This window comes from Lemur catta, chromosome 10 (genome assembly GCF_020740605.2).
Source record: "Lemur catta isolate mLemCat1 chromosome 10, mLemCat1.pri, whole genome shotgun sequence".
NCBI lineage: Eukaryota > Metazoa > Chordata > Mammalia > Primates > Lemuridae > Lemur > Lemur catta.
In genome coordinates this window covers 24,839,948-24,863,227 of record NC_059137.1, presented here as the reverse complement: position 1 = coordinate 24,863,227, position 23,280 = coordinate 24,839,948, and the positions used below count along the sequence as shown (strand labels likewise).

At 38.0% G+C, this 23,280-nt stretch overlaps 1 long non-coding RNA gene across 1 annotated transcript in view; it reads right to left on the bottom strand.

The window, feature by feature from the left end:
- LOC123645977 overlaps positions 1-14,569 on the bottom strand; it is a 96,948-nt gene extending 82,379 nt beyond the window's left edge. The window contains exon 1 of the long non-coding RNA XR_006737749.1: positions 14,532-14,569. This is a non-coding gene — a long non-coding RNA (uncharacterized LOC123645977). The remainder of the gene's footprint in view (positions 1-14,531) is intronic.
- Positions 14,570-23,280: the final 8,711 nt, after the last annotated feature.

Sequence of the window (23,280 nt, the reverse complement as noted above, 5' to 3'; positions counted from 1 at the left end):
ACTCCATAAATCAGCAGGAAAACTAGCTAAAATTATCTGAATCAACCTTTTTCAGAACTCTGAAATTAATCAAAAACTTGCAGCACTTGGGGACTAGTAATTCAAAAAAAAATCTGAATTTCACTAAGAACAATGAGGTTTGTACCATTTTTAACTTGCTCTAGACCCATCTCTCCTTCTCCAACTCCATGATTTCCTTGAAAACCAGCAGCCCAACAGTCACTGAAAAGAAAAGAATAAGATTCAAGCTCCTTAAGAGTCTCATTCCCCCAAAATTGCCATTATTTGACCTGTCTGATGGTTCCCTTGAAGATCCCACTTACAAGGTTGTCTTTGTTTGATCTAACTTGGAGCTTATCCAGTGCAAAAAACCTTGTCCCTGGGAGCATTTGTCAAAAAAAAAAAAAAATTACAGGCAATTATTTTAACTCTGCAACTGCCTGGGTTAGTGGATAACAATTAGGGAAAACAATAAGCTACTTGAAAAGCTTCAGAGAAAAAGCTGTCAGATGAGATGCCTGCAGGGGTTTAAAAAGCTCTAACACATTTCTGAGAATCTAGAAGGCCTTGTACTAGGCTATGTGCATGCTCAAGGAAAACCTGAGACGGCTCTAAGTTAGTGCCTCTGGTGTATCTTGTGGCTCTGCACAAGCAGAAAGTGAAGATTAAAGCTGAAGTGTAAACTGCTTGGCTGAGTGTGGTAATCAGAGCCCTTGACTAAAGACTGGGAAACATCAGTTCCAAGCATTTGAGGAAGTTTCTGTCCAATCATTAGCTGACCAGTAAACTTACTGAGTAGAGACTTTAGAGGCCACAGATAACATAGAATACAATCTTTACAGAGTCTAGTATTTCAGAAAGTCATTAAATAAATAGCAGATTTGGTTTAGAAAAGTCATTGAACAAACAACTAATACAAAAAGCAGCAAAAACAAACCTTGAAAAGGAGGAAAAAAATTGATTTCCATAGTAGTCACATCATATTACTTTGAATGTCCAGTTTGAGATAAAAAAAATTGAAATGTGCAAAAAATACCAAGAAAGTATGGCCCATACACAGAAATAAAGCAATCAATAGAAACTGTCCCTGAAGAAGCCTAGAGTTTAAGTAAGTTAATCACTAAAGGAAAATATGAGAACAATGTGTCACCAAATACATAATATCAGTAAAGAGATATAAATTATTTTTAATGAACCAGATAGAAATTCTAGAGTATTAAAAAAAATGGAATGAAAAAATAGCTAGAAGGACTCAACAAAAGATTTGAGCAAGAAGAAGAAAGCATCAGAGAACTTGAGCTAATATCAATTGAGATTACCCAGTCTGAATAAGAGAAGGAAAAAGGCATGAAGAAAATGAAAGGGTTTCATAGACATGTTGAACACTACTAAGCATACTAACATATGCATAGGACAGTCTTAGATGGAGAGAAGAGGAACAAAAGGCAAAATTAATATTTGAAGAAATAATGGCCAAAAACTTTCCAAATTTGATGAAAAACACTAATCTACACATCTAAGAAGCTTAACAGACTTCAAGCAGGATAAACCCAGGGATATACTGAACTGGCCATATCATATTCAAAATCATTAGAAAATATCTATTTAACACTAAAAGGGCTGTAGTGGAGGAATACAAGAACAACAAACAACAATGACAACAAAAACCCATAAGAAAAAAGAAAAGAAATAGCAAATGGCAAGTGTAAATCCTACCTTATCAGTGATTACATTAAATGTAAATTGATTAACTGCTCCAATTAAAAGGCAGAAACTGGCAGAATAGATTTTAAAAAATGATCCAACTATATGCTATCTGTAAGAGAGACACTATAATTCAAAGACACAAATATATCGAAAACAAAATGATGGGAAAATATATACAGTGCAAACAGGAACCAAAAGACATCTGGAGTGCCTATACTAATACCTGACAAAATAGACTCTAAGTCATAAATTGTTACTAGAGACAAATAAAAACATGTTATCATGACAGAGAGGTCAGTCTGTCAAGAAGCTGTAACTATTATAAACATACATGCACATAGCACCAGAACTCCAAAATACATGAATCAAAAACTGACAAAACTAAAGGAAGAAATGTACAGTTTAATAATAATGGTGGGAGTCTTCAATAACACACTTTCAGTAATTGATAGAACAACAGACAAAAGATGAACAATAAAAAAGAAGACAGGAAGAACACCATAAACCAACAAAATCTAACATCCATCTATAAAACACTCAATAGCAGCAGAACATTCTTCTTAAGAGCACATAGAACAGTCTCTACAATAAAACATATTTTAGGTCATAAAATCAGTGTCAATGAATTTAAAAGGATTGAAATCATACAAGGTATATACTCTGAACTCAGAGAAATGATATTAGAAGTCAATATGGGAAGGAAATTTAAGAGATTCACAATAGGGGAAAATAAATAACACATTCCTAAATAACCAGTGGGTTAAAGAAGAAATCAAAAGATAAACAAGAAAACATTTTGAGGTAACAGAAAACCAAAACACACCATACCAAATCTTATGTGATGCATTGAAAGCTGTGCTTAGAGGGAAAATTATAGCTGTACCCATCTATACTGAAAAAAGAAGAAAGTTCTCAAATCAATAATCTAACCTTTCATCTTAGAAAACTAAAAAATGATAAGCAAATTTAACCCAAAGCAAAAAGAAAGAAAGAAATAATAAAGATTAGAGCTGAAATAAATGAAATAGAGAATACAAAAAATAGAGAAAATTCATGAAAGAAAAGTTGGTTCCCTGAAAAGATCAACAAAATTGACAAACCTTTACTTAAACTGATCCAGAAAAAAACAAAAATGACTCAAATTACTAAAATCAGAAATAACAAAGAGGACATTATTTTTGACTTTATAGAAATAAAAGGATAAAAAATGAATACTATGATATATGCCAACAAAAAAGGTCATCTAGATCAAAAGGAGAAATTCCTAGAAAAACACAAACTACCAATACCAACACAAGAATCAATAGATTATCTGAACCTATAGCAAGTAAAAAGATGAAATTATTAATCAAATCAGATATGCCTCAGTATTTTCATTTTTAACTACATTTCTTTGGTCAGTTGTGAAGATTTGCAAGATTTAATATAAAATGCATTGCCCCTCTAGGTAGAGTGAATAATATGTGAACAACACAAAGATAATGGTTATCAAAATTGATTATTTTAATGTTCCAATTTGCTATAACATTTGGTTATTTTGTTTCTGTACCCCAAAGAAACAAATAAGCATTTGTAATTCTCTTTCAGGTTTTAGGACTTGAAAGAATTCAAGCTGACCTATTGCTTAATCTCCATGAAATTAACAAAATGGTGGCTTTTGGAGTCAAGCCTAGGGGAATATTACAGCTATTTTGCTTGCATTGCCTGCGAGACCTAAGACAAGTCTCTGAGAATCCATTTCCTCATTTTATGGGACACTATAGGCATAACATTTCTTTTTTCTAATATTGTAAAGAAAAATTGAGGTAGCAACTAAAAGTGCATAGCCTTGCCGTCAATATGGTATCTATTGATTACCTACTATGTGCCTGGTACTCTGCTGAGTCAAAGGATTGTAAGCAAAACATGGCTTCTTCATGGATGTGACAGTGTTGTTGGGGAGACACTTTCAATAACAATTAATATCCTCTTCTTCATTTCTGTGCTTAATGTGGAATTATAAATTAAAAACTATAGAAGATCCTGGTTAACAGTGAAAATGATTGATGACTATTTTACAGGTGGTGAAATGTAGATCAATAAGATTTTTATCCTCTCTTATGAGAGACTCTTTGTCTCCTGAGTATGGAGAGTAGAAAAAAAACATTGTAAAGCCTGGGTAAATATATCAAGTTCCTGTACTTAATGAATGAAATAAAATGAAATATGTAGAAGGTCTTACACATTTCCTAACAAGTTATAGGCACTGAATCAGGTTTATAGAATTCATATCTGTATGAGCCATTTTGAAAATAATTCACCAACATATCCTGCAGCTCAGAAATTTGACTATAGGAACAAAGAATGTTGGCACCCAAAGTACAAGGATTAAGGAGTGGTCACAGGCTAGAAGACAGACACCCTCCAAATGAGGTTTGACCTGTGGCAGAGCTCAAATGTGCAAAAAGATATGGCAAGATCTTTATGACAGAGAAAATTTAAAGAACTTTCCATCTCTGGGGAAAGCCATGCTTAAAGTAAGTGACAAATGGCAATCTGTCTTGGTGAGTAGCTTTTACCAATCCCACAGACAAAAGCAAGGAAAACAATAAAGTTAGTTGGAATATCCCAATTTCAATTTGATGACAACTTCTGGTTATAAGAAGAAATTCTTTCCTCAGAGGATTCCCAAGTTTTTGAGCTGACACTTGCCCTAACTCTGAACTACACATAGCACCATCTAGTGAAATAACTTAGAATACTTGTATGTTTAAAACTCCAAACTAAGAAATGGTTAAAAACAGAAATCAATGAAAGTTGTGTTCTTTTACAGATGGAATGGGAAAAAGTTTGCCTATGTTCTTATCTGAAATACATTTTTAAACTCTTGGATAACATAAGGATGTTTTTAATTCAGTCACTTGATATAGTGATCTCAAGGTGTTGGCTTGGCATTATGGGGAGAGAAATGCTAGAGTAAGAAAGAATGGAAAAGGCTGGCTGTGGGGGTGATAATTGGGGCTAAACTGGGGCCTGTGAATTCCTAACTGAGAAGAGATGTGTAATGGTGTGCTGGAGCCAGCTAGTGCCGCTGGAAAGAGCCAACTGTGTACATTTCTTTCCAACTTCTTCCTCACTGGTGGCTTAAAATCAGCCGAGGTGGGAGTATTTACATAATGGAATTTGGCAAAGGCTACAAATCAAGGCTACCCACTCCCAGAGAGCCTGTTGTTAAACACTTATCAGCACACCACTGGAACATACCAACATCTGATCCTCCCAATTGACTGCAGTCCTTAACAGATGGAGGCCAGGAAGAGGAACTGGCAGTGGCCAGGGACCCACTAGCCAAAGAAATCTGAGTCTAAATGGCATGTGGCTGTTGTGCTAACTAGTGGCTGCTAAGTCCTTGTCAAAAGTGTCAAAATTGTCCAAACTTATAAAAAACAAAGTAGTTCAAGCTACTTCATCTTTCAGCAAGCAATTGAAAATACCTCCGACACCACTGAGAAGAGAGAAATGGGTGCTATCAGCTAGAGGTAGCTAACTAAGGTGAAGGCTGAGTGTCAGAAAGGGCGTGAAGATAGGCACAGCCAGGTTCTGGACCTTGCTTTACCATCAGCAATGGCGTAGCCTTGGGCAATTTAGACACTGGGCATAGCCTCGGGCAATTTCCTTAACTAAAAGTCAAAATGAGACCAGTGGGGTTTTCTTTCTTTAAGTAGTAGAATCCTTTTCTCAAATCACCTCTTACATACAGTATCAATATTCTCTAGTGAGCATTATCGTGTCATTTAAAAGACCAGCACCCCTGCCCGTGAGATCCCCAAGCACCTCTGAAGACCCCAGAACATTATAAAAGCCACTGAATTAAACTGTTTCCATGAGTCCAATTTCCCTTTCAGCACTGATAATTCTAAACAAGGGATTGGCGATTAGCACCACTGTCTTATCCCCCATTTACCCAGAGGACTGAGCTTCCTCTCTTTCTATCCAATCTAAGGGATTTGATGCAGGGGTAGGGTGGGCAAAAAGTGCTTCTCTCCATAGATGCTCCAGGGCTCCACTCCAAGTGAGTTTTCAACCTACAAATTGTCAATCATAGACAGGTCTTTAAGTCAGAAGGAGCTGATGCTGATGGAAGTCTTATCTGGGTAAGACTGCTCCATTCCATTCTAAAAACTGACTGGTTTGGGGAGTCTGGATGCATAAATAGGTTAACTATCCTATTGTGAAGTATTCTGGTCCTATATGAACATGGTTTGAAAAATATAATTTTTATCAAGAGATATTAATCAAGAAGAGTTACATTTTCTCAAGCTTTTTCTTTTTTTTTTTTTAATTACTTATGGTCAAGAACAGAAAAGATATTGGAGCATTTCAGAGCAAAAATCCTCTCTATGGATTAGACTATTTCCAAGAGTCCAATTTCTAAGAGTCTGTGGCTTTTTCATTTAAAGGTGATTATGATTCTAAGTGACCCAAGATTACACAGATAAAGGTAGCATCTCTCTGATCCATAGCAATTGCTAGGTGGCCACAGCTGGGACTGCATAGCAAAGAGTACACACTGGGGGCCATGGGCCAACTCTAATTTCCATAGGTTTAAAGAGAAATTTGGATTAGTTGCCAACATTTAAAATTTGGAAAATATCACATGAAAATTCAAATTTGTGGCTTTCCTTGGGGAACATAAACAGAATATAGCAAGATTGGGCCTGCAATCCTGCCTGGCAACCATCAGCTGAGCTGAAAGCTGCTATCTCCTAGGCAGTGCATACTCTCTGCTCTTGGCCATGGTCCCCACACTATACCCCTACCACCCCCGACTTCCCACTCCACAACCCCCTCTTCCCCACCAACACCCGTTTTGTTATATACCTGTCCTTGCCTGAGTTTGCTCTCCCTGACTTAAACAGCCATACCCATCTAAGCTACAAGTCACACCGGGGGCCTCTCTGAGGAAAGTAAGCAAAATTCTTAGACATGATACCCTGAAAGTTGCTGAGGCCTAAGCCCCACCTGGGCCCCGGGCTCTGCCCTAAGAGATGGAGATGCTCCTTGCAGGCAGGAACACAGTCAGCATATGTGCGGACTGAAAACCTAAGCTGCCTCCGAAGACAAAATGGGAAGTTTGTGGTTGAGCACATTTATTTCTGAACTTAATGACATGGAGAGCCACAAGCCTTCCCACAGTATCAATTTTTCATAAAAAAGGAGAAAGCCTATTGAGTCAAATGTTCCAAGCATGCCTGGTCCAGGGAATAGTATATTTATAGCTCAGATATACTGACGGGAATGCCTTGCTCAGTGGAGAAAAGCAATAAGAGCTACCATTATTGAACACTTGCTTTGGGTTCTCTTTCTGCCCTCGCAGTCACCCAGAAGGGTTTTATATTTACGGATAAAGATATCAAAGCTCAGAGACGTTAATTAACTTGGGCAAGTCACACGGCTTGTTACTTGGCAGAAGCAGTGTCCAGGGCACAGGCTGACTGCAAATCCATGCCTTGTCTACTGTGTCGCGCTGGCAGTTCACATTTTTAAATGGCCTTTTGTACTCTTCAATGCAATTTCTTAAAGATTATTTTCATTGAGCCCTTTTACAAGTTTATGAGGTGAAGGAATTATTATCCACATTTCACAGATGAAGAGTTAAAGCACAAAGAATTTAAGTCTTAACTTAATAATTAGTAACCAAGAACTAGCCCCCAGGTATCCTAACTTCTAATCAAGTGTTCTTTCCACTTCATAAGATGAAAACATACTTTACACTGAGTATCTTTGTCTTACTTTTCCGATACTTCATGTTAAAGAGTTATTTTATGTTTTTATATTACAGACATGGTTTGCATTTCTTTTAATGACATTATTTTTTAAATTTGAAAAGATGACTAGAAAATGAAGAAAACAAAACTTTTAGATGACTCTACTCATTCAAATAGCCATGCTTCTAAGGTAGCCAGTAAAACTTGAGGTATATTTATAATTTCAGAGATAAATTTAGTCTTTTGTGGCAAAAGCAGTTGACAAGGAAAATAAGTCTGGGTAAGATACTTTTTTGTTTTTCAAAATAGTACAGCCTAGTTTAGAAGGAAGAGAAGTTACCAAAGTGAGGCCACAAACTGAAATTCTTTTTTAATAGTAGTGGCAGGGGTGGGAGGAAGAGATCAGTGGTTTAAACAGATTGATTTTTAGTGTTGGAGAACATATTTTATTTATCTGCATATGGTTTTAAAGGTCAGAAACTTCCACAAATAGGGATGTAAGAAAGGCAAATATGAACACTACAGAAATGGAATAAACTGTTACAGTACTCTGGAGAAACACAGTGTCTCTGGAGTCAGTCATGCCAAGACAGCATCTTATAATTTTCCTTGTAATATTTCCACTGAATTCATAGATTCCCCCAAGTTGGAAGAGCCATCTGTTCCACCCTCAGATTCACATGCCACTTTCTTCTTTCATGACAACCCTCAAACAACAGATGCCTGCAAGTCCAAATCCAATTTATTCTATAAAAAGGAACAGACTTTTACTCCCTACATTTGATATGAAGGCAGGGCTTTGAATTCCATGCTGTGGGGCGGAGGGCAGGGGCTGCTCTGGACTTTAGAGGATATGCACATCAGGCTCTAGCCAGGGGACCAACACTCAGGAAAATCACAAGGGCCCAGGAAGCGGGAGAACTAGAACACAGTGGTGTTAGGATGGGGGTGAGGAACAGCAATCTGGTCAGGACCCCTGTGCCAGGAAGACTGGAGGGAGCAAGATGAAAACCCATTTTGGAACATTCTTACAAGGATGATCACTGACACGAGGAATCAACAGAATTGGGGCATTGACTCAGGGTGAGTTCTGGAATATAGGATTATAATATCTTAAACCTGATCTCTCCCTCTTCTTGTCCCAGAGGCTGAAACAAGGTTAAAACTGCACGAGGAACTCCAGAAGCTCCCCAACTACAGTCCAGGAGTGATTGCAGGGACAGGGAACCAGGCGTGTGATTGTACGGCAGCAGATTCATGAAGAACCAAAAGCCACTGTCTTCGTACATTGGACTGATGGGGACATCGGCTCTGTGGTCAGCAGCAGAAAGCTACACAGTATCAGGAGAGCAGACTCCCCACAAGAGCACAGATGTATCCTCACAGTCACAACAGGTAGCACTCATAGAACATATGCTAGGGGCTAGGAATGGTTCCAAGCCCTTCACTGGTAATAACTCATTTAATCTTCATCCTATGAGGAAAGTACTACTATTATCCCCATTTTTCAGATGAGAAAACTGAGGTACAGAGAGAATGAGTAACTTACTCATAGCTAGTTACTAGGTCACTTAGCTATAATCTAGCAGAGCTAGGGTGGGAATCCATTCTAACAGAATAATGGGCTCACAAAGATATCTACGACCTACTACCCAGAATCTATGAATATGCTACCTTATATGGCAAAAAAAATACTTTGTTAATGTGATTAATGAAGGTTCTTGAGACAGGAAGATTATCCAAGTGGATCCAATGTAATCATAAGGGTCCTTATAGGGAAGCAAGAAAGTCAGTAATTGATGTCATGTCAGAAGCTAGAAGTTGGAGTGATGTGAGGAAGAGGTCGTGAGTCATGGAGTAAGTCCAGATGGTCTCTAGCAGCTGAAAAGGCAAGGAAACATTCTCTCCTGAAGCCTCCAGAAGGAATGCAGCCCCACTAACACCTTGATATTAGACTTCTCACCTCCAGAACTATAAGAGAATAAATTTGTGTCATTTTAAGCCACTAAGTCTGTGATCATTTGTTACAGCAGCAATATAGGAAAACACATCCAAGTAGCCTGACTCCAGAGCCTATATTCTTAATTATTTGATTACATCATCTTTCCAGTGTTAGATGTCAATATTTCTAGAAAACACTCTGAAAATGGAGTTTCACATTGGGTTCAGGGTCTCCTTTGTTTACCCCCAGAGCAGTTGGTATGTATAGGATTTTAATTACTATTTTAGATTGCTTGTGAAGTACATAGACCTGAGATTCAGCTCATACATGCTGATGAGGCAGTAACCATTGTTAAAATGTTGACCCTTTTCTGTTCACTGGTAAATAGTCCCAGAGATTGTTCCTGCTAGTCTAGATACCTGGGTCCCTTCCTTGGGACCCCCGCAGAACTTCCCATGATTCAACTGCTGACAGGTTAGGCCTGAAAAGGGAGGAGTTTTCCCCAACCAATCCCAGTTCTGATGCCTGGGTCCCTTCTAATGGCCAGTGGCCATGCCAATGCAAATGTTTACTACTTTGAATATAACCCCAGAACACACACATGCTGACTCATAATTCAGGAGGCCCTAGCAATTTTATTTATGACTAGAGTTTCAAAATATTTTTTGTTATCAATCAAATAAAATAAGTCCCTTCTGTAAAATGACTTTATATAGAGTGCAACAGGAAGCCCAAATCTCAGACTCTAAACTCCATACCTGAGCCATGACGCCCTCATCTGAGAAGAAGCCACTCTCAACAAACCATATTGGTGAATACGCCAAAGGTTTGACTTTAGTATGTGTCTCTTTTCCAAGTGAAACTATGTGGGTATCACACCCCTTATTCTGTCCTGTTAACTAGGACAAGAGAATTTGTGAATCAAATAAGTGCACTGGATAAAGTGTTATGAAATGTCATTAACTGCATTTTCTCTGACATCTCTGGGTTCATTGAACAGGATTGTCACTGCCTATGGGTGCCTTGTACTCTTAGTCTCCACTGAATAATATAACTGAGTGAATCAGTATTTTCCCCAGAAGATGCATGCTGGGCTATAGCCTAAACCTCTGCTGTATTGATAATCCTACCCTGTGAAAAGAATCTTTTAAGGAAAACTATTAAGGGAACGTGTCAGTATCACTCACTCTCCTAAAGATGTAACATCCAAGCCCATGGTGTGCTGGGCACATGGGACCCCCATGTGGCTACCTGGTCAACAGGATGGAGCACCAAACTTTGGAGTCATGTCAACTTCAGACTATCCCTTATCTGCCATTACCAACAGTGTGACCTTCAAAAGTTAGCTGACCTCTGAAATCTGTCACTAGGAAAGGGGATAAGCCTTCCCTCCTTGCACATCAGCTGTGAGAACTAAATGAGCTAATAATGTATTAACGTGCCTACCATAACAACAGTGACTACAGCCTATCAGTCCATTAGTTCACTTCCCATTGTGTCTATATGAGAGACAAGTGAGAGGCCAGGGTCCTTGCCCAGTGCTTTCCAGATTCCCAAATGATGTTCTGAAATGATAAAATATCAAGTTTGCCTTTCCTGAATAACTAACTGTGCTTTGCTTCATAGTACCAAGCAAAAGGAGCAAAAGCCGTGAATATGCCATAGGACTTGCAAAGATGTTTTTAAACCCAGAGCTAAATACAAGCATGGTGTGTTGCCTCTAAAACAAAGGAGAACTGTGTAAATGGAAAGCTCCAGGCAGAGGCATATATAAGTAAAAACTCCCCATAAGCTCCATCCAACAGCCATCCTGCAGGTAGAGAACACCATCAGTTCACTACCTGGTAACCAACCTCCTACCTCTCTATCAACATTTTTGCAATTTTCCATAAGTTTGAGATAATGGAGTAGGTGGCCTGTGGTTGCCAGTTTTGCCACTTCCAAGCCAGCCATTTAGAAGAGTGATCATAGCTCTGAAATGCTGTTCCTCCCTCTCTTTTTCCAGGCACACTGCAGGGATGAGAAGATGAAAGAGCAGCCACTTTGCAAAAAGATGGGAAACTGGAACCCAGCCGTGACCCCCAAAATAGACATGAAGATACAGAGAGTGTATTTTTCTACCCAATAGCCCAAGGGAGAACCTCTTCAATTAATAACACTTTTGATACAAAGCCAGACTGCCCAAGATGACCGCCTAAAAATATACGAAAATCTAGGAAAAACAAGCTCTCCATCCTTGAGGGAATGTCAATGGAAAATGGTTACTAGGCTTTTCCAGTTACCAGTAATAAAAGAAAAATAGGCTTCCCATTATGAGTCCAGTGCTGGAGGGGTCGTCAGCTGGTTCTGAGCCAGCTTTGGGATTTTCTGAGTACGTTACAAATTACAGGAACAAAATGTGGACTTTTCACTCTAACCATGTTTTCTGAGGCCAGACACCTTATCATTATATTTACTTCCTAATGATCTATGGTTGAAAAAGATGTCTCCATGTATGGGTAATATTATAAGCTTTCAAAGCACACACATTTTTATTTTGAACAGCAACTATATAATGCACACAGACTTTAAATGAAAGAATTAAGAGAAATACAAGCAAAATTAAATAAGGCATTAATTCTTTTATTATCAAACATTATAATGTATAAATATTTATATTTGTGTTAAATCTGTGATTTTTTAAAAAGAAAGCCTATTGAAAGTAATAATCCCAAAATGCAACCCATGCACATATTCTGCATTTATTTATCTTCCTCATAGAGATGTCTTCATGGGAACTCTAATTTAAATAATGCCCCCAGTTATTATTAGGGCTGCTACATGAAACATCTGTTAAAAAAGCTTCTGTCCATTTAGGGCTAGTTAGTTGTGTATTACTTTTCTGTGCTAGCAGATTATGAAGTCTTCTGAAAGTGGAGTCTTATTTTACTCATCTTTGAATCTTTGTCCCAAGCCTTAATATAGTATCTAACATAGAGGAAATATTCAATAAATGTTTGATGAATAAATTCCTCTTGTCTGAGCTTCAGGTGAAGGCATTTTCCATTATGTTTTTCATGGAGTCATAGAAATATCCATGCAATAAATTCCTCTTAGAGTTTAATGCTAGGAGAAAAAATGTCTTCTGTGATGTTCTCTCTCTCTTTACATAATAATAAGAGCAATGTAGCACATTACGTTTCCCTTTTCTACTGGGATCCCAGGAAGCTCAAAGCCAAGTTTTAAGCTTAATTACAATAACTCTTTATGGCCTAGAATTTCTGACACAACATTTTCCCTCCTCTCTTTTTTGTGATTCTTTGCCTTTTATGTAAATTTTATTTTATGCTGCCTCAAATCTTTATAGGAAGAAAATAGGAAGTAAATAGTGAGTTAAAAAATATTAAATGAATAAAGAACTAAGAAGTTAGCATATTTCTTCCCAATGGCTTCTTACATATGCTGCAGAAATATTCTCAAGATGTTCTTATGTTATGTCCATGATCACTTTGTGTGTTTCAGTAGAAATGAGCAAACACGGTGTGATACTGAGGAAGGACTATTGGACTGGGAAGCCAGCAGCACAGGTTAAAGTTCAACCCCTGCCTCTTTCTAGCTATATCACCTTGAACAAGACACCTAAATTCATGAGCATCAGTTGCCTCATCTCATAAATGGAGAGCATTCATTCTTTCACCAGACATTTATTGAGTCCTCACTATGTGAGAGGGAGATATTTGGTAGGTGCTACAGATGTCAAGTAAGTAAGACAAGGGCATGCAATCAAGTTCGTGCAGTCATGTAAGAGAGACAGAAAAGCAGCACAGAAGGGAGATGTCTAAATCAGACTGGAGACTTCCAGAGGATTTGAAAGGAGGCAGCAGTTGCGTTGATTTTCAGAGTTGATTGGGAATTAGCTCGATGAAAAATGGGGCAGAGGAGGGGAGAGAGGGCATTCCAGGACTCGAGAAGAGCACGTGTGAAATCACAGAGACATGAAACAGCATGACAAGTTGGAGGAACTAAAAATTGTCAGAAGATAATACAATATGTGTCCTATCTCCCAGGGTGGTTTCAAGGATCAGTTGAGTGGATGTATACATTGAAAGTGCTTTGTAAACTGTAAAGCACCATCCATGTATTCAAATGTAAAAGATTATTATTAGACCCTCATTTTTTTCTCCCTCCAAATTGGAAACATTTGCTGAAGTAAACATTGCTGATGCATTAGCTGTCAGGATAGTGTATTATATTTGGAAAACATTTGCCAATGTCTGTTCGGTTTTTAAATTCCCAGTCACATGTGTTTTTTGTTTGAGAAAATGCATTGTAATAATGGATTTATTGTTAATTGTGCAACACTGGCGCTTCAAGGTTTAAGTAATCTCTATTTCATGTTGACTTTATTCCAGTTGACTCTGGAAGTTTGCAGTCATTTATTGATTAATGAACACTGATACGTGAACACTATTACCACCTTCTATTGGTCGAACTTTTATCAGAGGAAATTCAGGATTCTTCACGTGGACAAGTGTGCCAATAATATCAAATTCCCTCAAAGTAAAGGAGGGTAAAAGGTGTGGTTATCTCCACCTAAAACAGCTTCCCAAAGAGGTCTAATAAGCTCAGATTCAAATACTCATTTCCCATTTAACATTTCAAGAACTAAACAATTCCTTCTTAGAAGCATTCTCCCATGGTTAGAAAAATCAACAAAAAGCATTTGGCATAGAAAAATTAGGATGGATAACTCACGCTCAAAATTCTTGACATTCATCCACTATCAGTCATTGGAAGGTTTGAATCACTGCATTTAAAAAGTGCTTTCATTTTTCCCCTCCTTCCTGTAAGAGGAAGATCTGAGGCAGAAAAAGGATAATAAAATTATTTTTCATGTTGCCAACAGGTTTCCTGGACTTTCCCTTTTCATATTAAACCTTCAGAAAATAATCATCGTATCTTGCTCCTGCTCCTCCTTATAAGAGAGAAATGTTTTGAGTCTTGGAAGGTCTGTGTTGGTGGTGAAATCTTACATTGAGTCATAATTAATTACGCCATTCATTAGCAACATTGCTCATTGGAACCCAATACATATTATTGATGAACTAAGTTATATTCATTTATTTCTTTTTGTATAGAGGAAAATTGAATCTTACCTCATCCAAGCTGGACAGGACCTGAAAGGTTATCCTGTATAGCACCTCATTTTATGGATGAGAAAACTGAAGAAAAAAGTCAGCTTATTTGTTTAAGGTCAAGCAGCAAATAAAGGGTACAGTTGGGATTAGAAGCCTCCAGGGTGGTTCTCCTACACCTTGCTGTGGATATAAGGCTGACAACCAGGAAAAAGATAGGAATTGGCAGTTGCATGGGGTGAGTGACTTCAAGCAAGAAGCCCACCTGCTGCCACTCAATCCTACCACTTGAGGGGGTTGTGAAGTTCCTTCTTCCAAACACTTGCCTCAAGAGAGCTCCACAAACTGCCTAAAGCAGGCAGCCCCTGCTAAGGGAATTGAGTGGCATTGTAGCTGTGGCACGGCTCCTGCCGAAGCAACAAACTCCTCTATGCCCTGACGAGAGCAGTGGCTGAAACTCCAGACAAACTGACTTGCTTTCAAGCCAAGCTGGGAAAAAATGATTTGTTGGAGGATTCCTGTTAGTCCAGTCAGCTCCCATTCTCTTGTGAAACCGGATTTGTAGGCACATGCACTGGCCAATGAGTCAGCCCTTAAAAAGTCATTCATAATTTATGTATACACAAGAATAGCTTTTGTTTCAGAGAATTTGGGAGCTTTTTGTAGCCTGCTTTCTTCCAGTACCATTTCTGAAGAACTGTTCCTGTCTCAAGGCGGTTCCTATAGGCCTATAAATACTTTGATGTCAAGACATCTGGAACTTATATTTGGTGTTGACTAATGAGTGTTATTATTTTATTATGTATTTATATATGATCTGAAAGAAATTTGAGGTTATATGCCACATAACTCTGTATACACACTGAACAATGACAAATTCTTTTTACCCATTACACTTATGATTTATTACTTGGGCAGAAGTTGTTCTGAGTCATTCAATTGACATATAATTGTGTTTTGGAAGATAGTAATGGGATAGAGAGAATATAAAATTGCCCTTAACATATATTGTTAAAATAATTTGTAAGTGGACAAAATGGACTCCAGAGATATTATTTCTCTTATTTGAAAAATATCAAAGGATAGTCAATATGGAAACAAACTCCAGTTCTCCTTTTGAATGAGTAAAGAAGAGCTTTGGTCTTAGAAATATGTGGGTATGTTTGAAAGGGCAATAAACAATGCATAATGAATCTGACATCAAAGAATGCCTACTGGAGAACCAGACCTAGTTCAAAGTCGAATGCGCAATACCCAGTTTGCCTTGGTACCAGTAAGCCACAGGTAAACATCGTAAGATCAAAGGGAAAGGTGGGTGTGTGGAGGGACGTGTGATGACATTACTTTCTCAGCAAAGCATTTCCCCCAAGGGACACTTGGAGACGGCACCTTGTAACAGCCCCTGTTGTATATTCAGGAATTTGTTTTAGAGGAGTGTCAGAGGTATTTCAGTCTGTAAGAATTGTGGCTCAAAGACCATTGAACAGGAGGTGCACTGAAGGAGGCGTAAGCTGGGGGAAGAGGATCCTGGGCTGGAAAGGGATAAATGGCCCCTTTATGGGCCACACCGATCCAAGCTTGCTCCTCCCTCCCACAAGCAACATCAGTGTAAACTGGTTTGGCCCATCAGCAGGCCGTCTGGCCCTTCCTGGAAGAATGAGGCCTCTGTGCACGCAGGCAGAGCAGTTGCCAACAAAGGCCCATTGCAGTGTTTGAAAGCCTGAACTTGCTGCTGAATCAAAGCATTTCCAGAGGCTGAAGCTGTGAACAGGATATACCATCAACAGTGAGAGGAGCTCTGTGCAGCTCCCCTAGAGAACCCTTAAAATTGACTTATCTGCTTTGCTAACAGTCCCCAGTTTCAATGCTACAATGTGGGCTGTATTCATTTACAGGCATTGCCTGGAGTTCTGTTAAATTATATGGAACTGCATTTCAGGGCCTTTGTCTAGGAACCAGCTGACTCTAGCAGGGAAAAGACCTAGCCAATCCCACAAAAGAGAAGGAAGAAGTCCTGAAAACAAAACAAAATCAAAACTTGGTTCAAAGAATGTCATAAATGAAGCAATATTTCCAGTCTCTTTCCATACACACCTTTTTGTTAACTTTATCTTATTGTCCATGATAAATAGATTAGAATATTGCTCGGGAACACAAGCAAGAAGAAATGTTAGCTTTACTTGGAATGAACGCAAAAACCTGAGATGAAGGGATAAGACTTTTAGACTATGTTTAGATTGCATGAAAATTATCTGTCCTATATATTTCACATATGTCACAATACTTTCCTTTGACTCTCTTCCATTGAATGTATTTCTTGTCCAAAGGATTATGTGATGGTTAGCTGATTAGAAGTAAACAAGGACTAGATATACAGAAAGTAAACAGATTCATAAGTAGCGTGAACCAAGCCCATTATAAATGATGGAAAATAGGTGATGTCAGCTGCCGCCACTGATTGCCTAGTACCTCCCAAAAATGTCCTGTTCTGGAAGAGTTATCTGTATGACAGTGCCTGAGCTAGTACCAGCTAAGTTGGTATCTTCCCTATCACCTTTCTCACTTTGTTACAATATGTCACGGCTTAAAATTATGCCATGCTTCCAACTTTTGTTGATAGAGTTGAGGTTCTAATGAAAGCATTACTAAGTTCCAATTCTCTCCCTCCATGACACCACTTAGCTCCATAGTCCAATGCTCAGGATCCATCAGGCTAGATTAGCCCTGCCCTTAGGATGGTGCTTTTGTTTTCTGCCATCTGTCTTTGATCAGACCACTTGACCTGGTAGAATTAGAGTTGCCCAACCCTAAGTCTTGCTCCTTTCAGTGAGTCACTGGGACCCTGTATAACTTTGCTCAAGCCATTTTCACAGGACCATATCCCAGTTCACGTTCCCCAAACTTTAAGGAGCTCCTATCATGCTGCTTCCCAGCCTCACTCCCCAAAGTGCTCACTGCGTGGATTTCTCAGATGTTGGATGACCCTGGGATGACCCTTTAGACCCCACTGTTTCCAGAAATAGCCCTGGGATGTCTAGCTTAGTATTCAGTCTATTGAACTGAAGTGTTTCTGTTTGATTTCAATACATAGAGCCTTGAGTGTCAAGATACTTACTTTATTCTCTGTACTTCTTATGAACATTTCTGGAAGCACATGAAACAAAATTGGTTTCCAGGCAAAATGCAATTTCAGAGATTTGTACATGACTTCTTTTCGTAGAGATATGAACAAGTACAAGAGTGTGGTATAATGTGATCAATTTATCAAAAGTAGTACACAGTGGAAACACCACTGAACCAGGAGGTTTGGGTGGAAATGACAGATGTCCCATTTATCACTTAGGGTCATGTGCAAATCTTTCCTTTGCTGTGACTGAGACTGCTATGTGCTATGGCATTCATTCATTTTATAAAATTCATCTTTGCAACCACAGAACTTAGTAAGTCTTTCATTCTTATTTATTTGTAATTGTATATTGCGATTATATGAATGGAAAGAACATTGGTGATAGACTAGCTGGAGCTGCCAGGCAATCTATAAATATGGATCATTGAGAATGAGATCAATGGTCTTTTATAGTACAATAACAATATGTCAATTTTAAAAAATAAAGGAAAGACACCCATTTATCATATATGTTAAGAAATAGACACATGGCATGTTCAAAACAGCAATTATTCAAATCTAAGGAATAAGCAGAAATAAAAGAACAGTAAAAATAAATATTCCCTAGATATCATGACTTTAAAATAATACTCATACACTTCACTAAAATTATGCCTCTCAGAATGTTCTAAAAACTTTATACATAGTTCTAAAAACTGCACTAGCCTATCCCACATCACATCAGATGAAAGCTGGTGGACATCAGAGCAGAGCAGGAAATAAGAATGACAGGTGATAAGTTCAGAGAAGGAGATAGCAAAGCCTGCCAACGAAAGCATGCAAAAGAACTCAAAGATCTCAGGAGTCTGGGGACACACAGTTACACAGATAGAGTTTTGAAGGACTCACTGTATTATAATATTGCTCAATATTTGGCTAATAACCCTGAGGCATTAGAGGAAAGCTATTGCATCTACTATATTCTCTTTAAGAAAGCATGAAGTTAATTTGTTTTTGATCATTTTCCATTAAATGATTCCAATAAAATTATTTTCCACTTTGCATTTAAGTGGTTTTTACAAAAATTTATTTAAGAAGAAGTTCATTTCCTCAGTAAGTCAAATAAGTAACTTTTGGTATTAATCAGTAGTATTTAAAAGTTATATTCAAGTGGAACAAGATTTTAAGTGACACAAACTGTCAGCTATATTTCAGCTAATTTATAAATAGACAAAATAATTTTTTACCCAACACTGATTCTGTTACACAATTTAAGTAAAATTTATTTGCCTTCAGAACCCTTTTGTCAGGGAGCATCTCAGAAGTCACATCTTCTCTGAACACACAAAAGAAATGCTGCCTTGGTGCTCCTAAACTTACAACACTGTATAACAACTTAGTAACTATCTCTAATTCAAAAACTGGATTCAGATTTCAAATATATTCTATGTAGTTTGAAATCACAAAATCATGAGGAATTGGTTCAACCCAGTGAACATAAAATATATTCTAAAGAGAAGGGAGCTGAGATTCTGTCAATGGGATAGTCTTTCCTGCCTTTGCCTATATTAAACCAAAAGGTTTTATTCCAAGTGGATAGTGGATGAGCCAATTCTAAAGAGTTTCTGATCACCATCAATGAGGCATAGGCAGCATGACATTATAAATATACATTTCTACCTTTTCTTAAATGAATGAGATCATCAATTTATTTTAAAGATCATTCTTAAAGGCCTGATTTCTAGCTATTAGTGCTCCTGTGGGCATGAAACAAAGGCCCTGTGTATTCCCCTCTCATTTTATGGACTTACGATCTAAGCTCAAAGGCTCATGCTCCCATTGTCACATGTGCATAAGAACAATAATTGGACATATCTCTAAACATCTGTATCAACTATTAGGATATTTCTCATTAAGTCTTGGTGTTAGTGGCCACCAGAACTTTTCAGTGACCTGACTTGTCTTACTACATTCTTCCATTCCCTCAACAGATATTTCTGAGGGCCACCTATGAATCAAACACTGCATAATTATCAATCAACCAAACAGGTGGCAAACCAGAGCCACTGATACTTCTGGTGGAATGACCCCAACACCCTCAAGGCTACTCTGTATTCAGTACCCAGTTCACCAAAGCACTCAGTGATATACAAACATATCAAGGTGAATAAACTTGCTTGGAAATACTGTACTGTGAACTATGTATGGCTTTCCAGAATCTCAAAACCACTGATGCTCTATGAATTTGATTTAAAGAATTTATGCTTAAAGAGATACGAAGGAAAGGAATGAAATCTGATTTCTGTTCTCAAACTCAACTCCTGATTTCCTTTGAAATCTACTGTCTCCCACATAACTGCAAGTTGTTCCCTTGTACTTAAAGAATAACTTTATGTAGGGCTGAGATATATTAAGGAATTATTGGCTTTTTTTCCCTAAAAAGCTTAACATGGATTTTATATGTGTGTGTATGCTGACTTTCATTAAGGTATTGCCTTTGCATGAGGTTACAAAACAAAATTTTAGAGTTGGAAAAGATCTCTGATAGCATCTATTCCAGTGGTGTTAAACTGTTAACCACAAATGGAGGGAAGTGGTGTATGTGGGTGGGGCCTTGAATCCCACAACCGCCCAAACTTCAAGTAGAGCAACTCTGCTTGAATAATTCATTTATGATCCCAAGAACATTTATTTAAAGAAAGGGATCTATAAGTATTAAAAAAAGGGAGTTTGAAGTCACTGAATTAGTCCAACTCCCTTATGTCACAGGTGAAGATACTGCTATTCAGAGACATAACTTCCCAACTAGGGGGTGAGTAACAGTATCTGGACTCAAATCAGTTTCTCCTATTCCTTGCTCAGGAATTGTCCAGTAGGCCACGCTGTCTCTTGGTAAGGTTTTTAAATGTCGAGAGTCTTGAGGTTATGACAGCAAATCTATAGGCTATGGCATTATGGAGTTTTTGTCCCTTTCAGGCTCTTTATTATCCTCTGCAATGTCCTTTCTAACACATCTTGGAGCTGAGAACATCTAATAGTATAATAATGTCTCGGAGATTTGCTCTGAGAAGGTATCAATATTACCAGGATTGTTTATTTGTCCGTAAAGAGTCTACACTAAACAATGTGAGGACCCACACCTGTGCTCCCAGGATAGAACCAGGAAAAGATCAGGCTCTCTCCAAACTTAGCTAAAAAAGGGCAATAGTAAGATTGAGCCAGGACCCTGGTGGGAGAAAGCAGAGGGTATGAAAGGGAAGGATGGAGGGGCACTCAAGGTTGAAGCAAAATCCATTCAAATGGAAAGTCAGCCTGAGAGCACAGGTAATAGAATGTTTTGTATTATCTTTTGGCCTCCAAGTGTGTTTAACGCTGGATTTCAAGACTGCTACTCAATTTTCCAGGAAGACTTTCATATGAATTTCACTTAATTTTATAAGTATGTGACCAAGAAATGTTAACAGCTACCTACCCCTAACCTTCCAGTATGTAGATACCCATTATATAATAACATTTAATTATGTTTACAAGCAATGATTAATAATTATTTTTTGTTGTTACTGTGACTTACTGAAAAAAGAAACGAAAACTATCTTATATAAGAGAGAAGATATTCAAGAGAGAGCATAACTAAGTCTATACCAAAAAGGAAGGACCTGGGTAGGTAAACCAATCCTTGTTTCTATTTACTAGTCCATTGAGAACTATCGATGTCTCCATTTAGTCCACTACAGTTTTGACAGGCAATTATTGTCTCTCTCAAAACATAATAGGGAATGGACTGTGATTCTCTGGATCCAACCTCAGAGCCTTAGTCTTCCCAATAACTCAGATGTTCTGTCTATATCTGGATCCTTGACTTTTGGAAACATCCTTATGCTGTGCATCTGTCAATGTGCTTTAACCATGACCTTATTTTTCCCCTCTGGGTTTTCTGATCCACTGATTGTGGGCTTTAGCCCAAGGGGTAATATTTCCAATATACAAATAACTATTAACCAATGAGTGGGAAAAGTTTATACAAATAAAAAAGGAATGACAAAGGACATGAGGAGCCAATTCAAAAGTTCATCAACAGATGAATAAAGAAAATGTGTGGTGTATATATATACAATAGAATATCATTCATCCTTTAAAAAGAAGGAGATCTTTCCATTTGCTACTGTATGGATGGATTTGGAAAACATTATGCTGATTAAAGTAAGCCAGATACAGAAGAACAAATACTACATGATCCCACTTATATCAAGAATCTAAAATAGTCAAACTCCTATAAGCAGAGAGTAGCATGCTGGTTTTCGGTGGCTGGAGGTCTGGAAAATTAGGGAAGTGTAGTCAAAGTATACATAGTTTCAGTTATGCAAGATGACTAAGTCCTAGAGAGCTACTGCATAGCATGGTGCATATAGCTAACAATATTGTATTGTATACTTAAAAATTTGTTAAGAGGGTAGATACTATTATCCCCCCCTAAAAATAGGGGAAATTTTCAGAGATGATGGTTATGTTAATGACATTGTTTATGGTGATGGTTTCACAGGTATATGTACTTATCCTCAAACTCATGAAGATGTATACATTAAATATGCACAGCTTTTTTGTATGTCAATCATACCTCAACAATAACAAAAAAAGAAGTCAGTGGTACAGAGGTGAGTCCAATCAAGATTCTGACTCTCATCTTACCCGCTGTTATCCTTCATAACCCGTGGTGATGACCCCAGAATCCCATAGATGGTGATAGTTTCACAAACATTCCACCAAGGTCACAGGAGAACCAGAGGCTCAAGATGCTGTGAGCCTAAGGACTGGGTGACTGTTCTCAAAACCCAAGGACACAGGTAGCATAATAGGGCTCCTTATTCAGGGCTCTCATCACCTCTTGCCAAATGTGGGCCAGGCTGGAGATTTGGGACAGAATAAAAGGATTGAATGGATATAGGCCTATGGGTCACAGCCAAATTCCTCAGAAGTGAGCCAGAGCTGTGGCTGAGACCCAACCTCTGCCAGTGGAATCCAAAGACCAGTGGTTGAGCAATACTGTCTTGGCCTATTCAAAAAGGTGGTGAAAGCTTGATGCCAAAGTACCATCAGCAGCTGCGGCATCCTTACTATGATTTATTATGCACTTACTTGAGCTAGACCCTATATTCAAAGCACACACTTTATAGATAGAAACTCGTGAGGTGGGTATTGCTTCCTCCATTTCACAAATGAGAATACTGTGCCTCTGGGAGTTTAGTTAAATCACCCAATATCACACAGTTATTAAGTGGCAGCCCGGTACTCTCTAAGGGATAAAAACAGTTAATTGAATATAAACACCCACAGTCTCTACCAGTAGCCATAAGTTGGCAGCCAAACCTAGAAAAATTAAGTTATTTAATTGCTTTTATGGCAATTCTACTTTGTTTCTATTATACTGACACCTGTACATTGTCCACTTTGCATAGCTATAAAGGTTATTGTATGATAAAGCAATTAATCAACTATCTTCCTTTTAAATTTTTCTCTTTACTCTAGGAAGCCAAAATTCTTTTCTCTTTTTTTTCAGTTCTACCTGTTAAAAAAATTTTATTCAAAATTAGTTCTATCAGTCCCTGTTTTTTAAAAAAAATTTCAGAGTATTATGGGAGTACAAATGCTTTGGTTACATAAATTGCT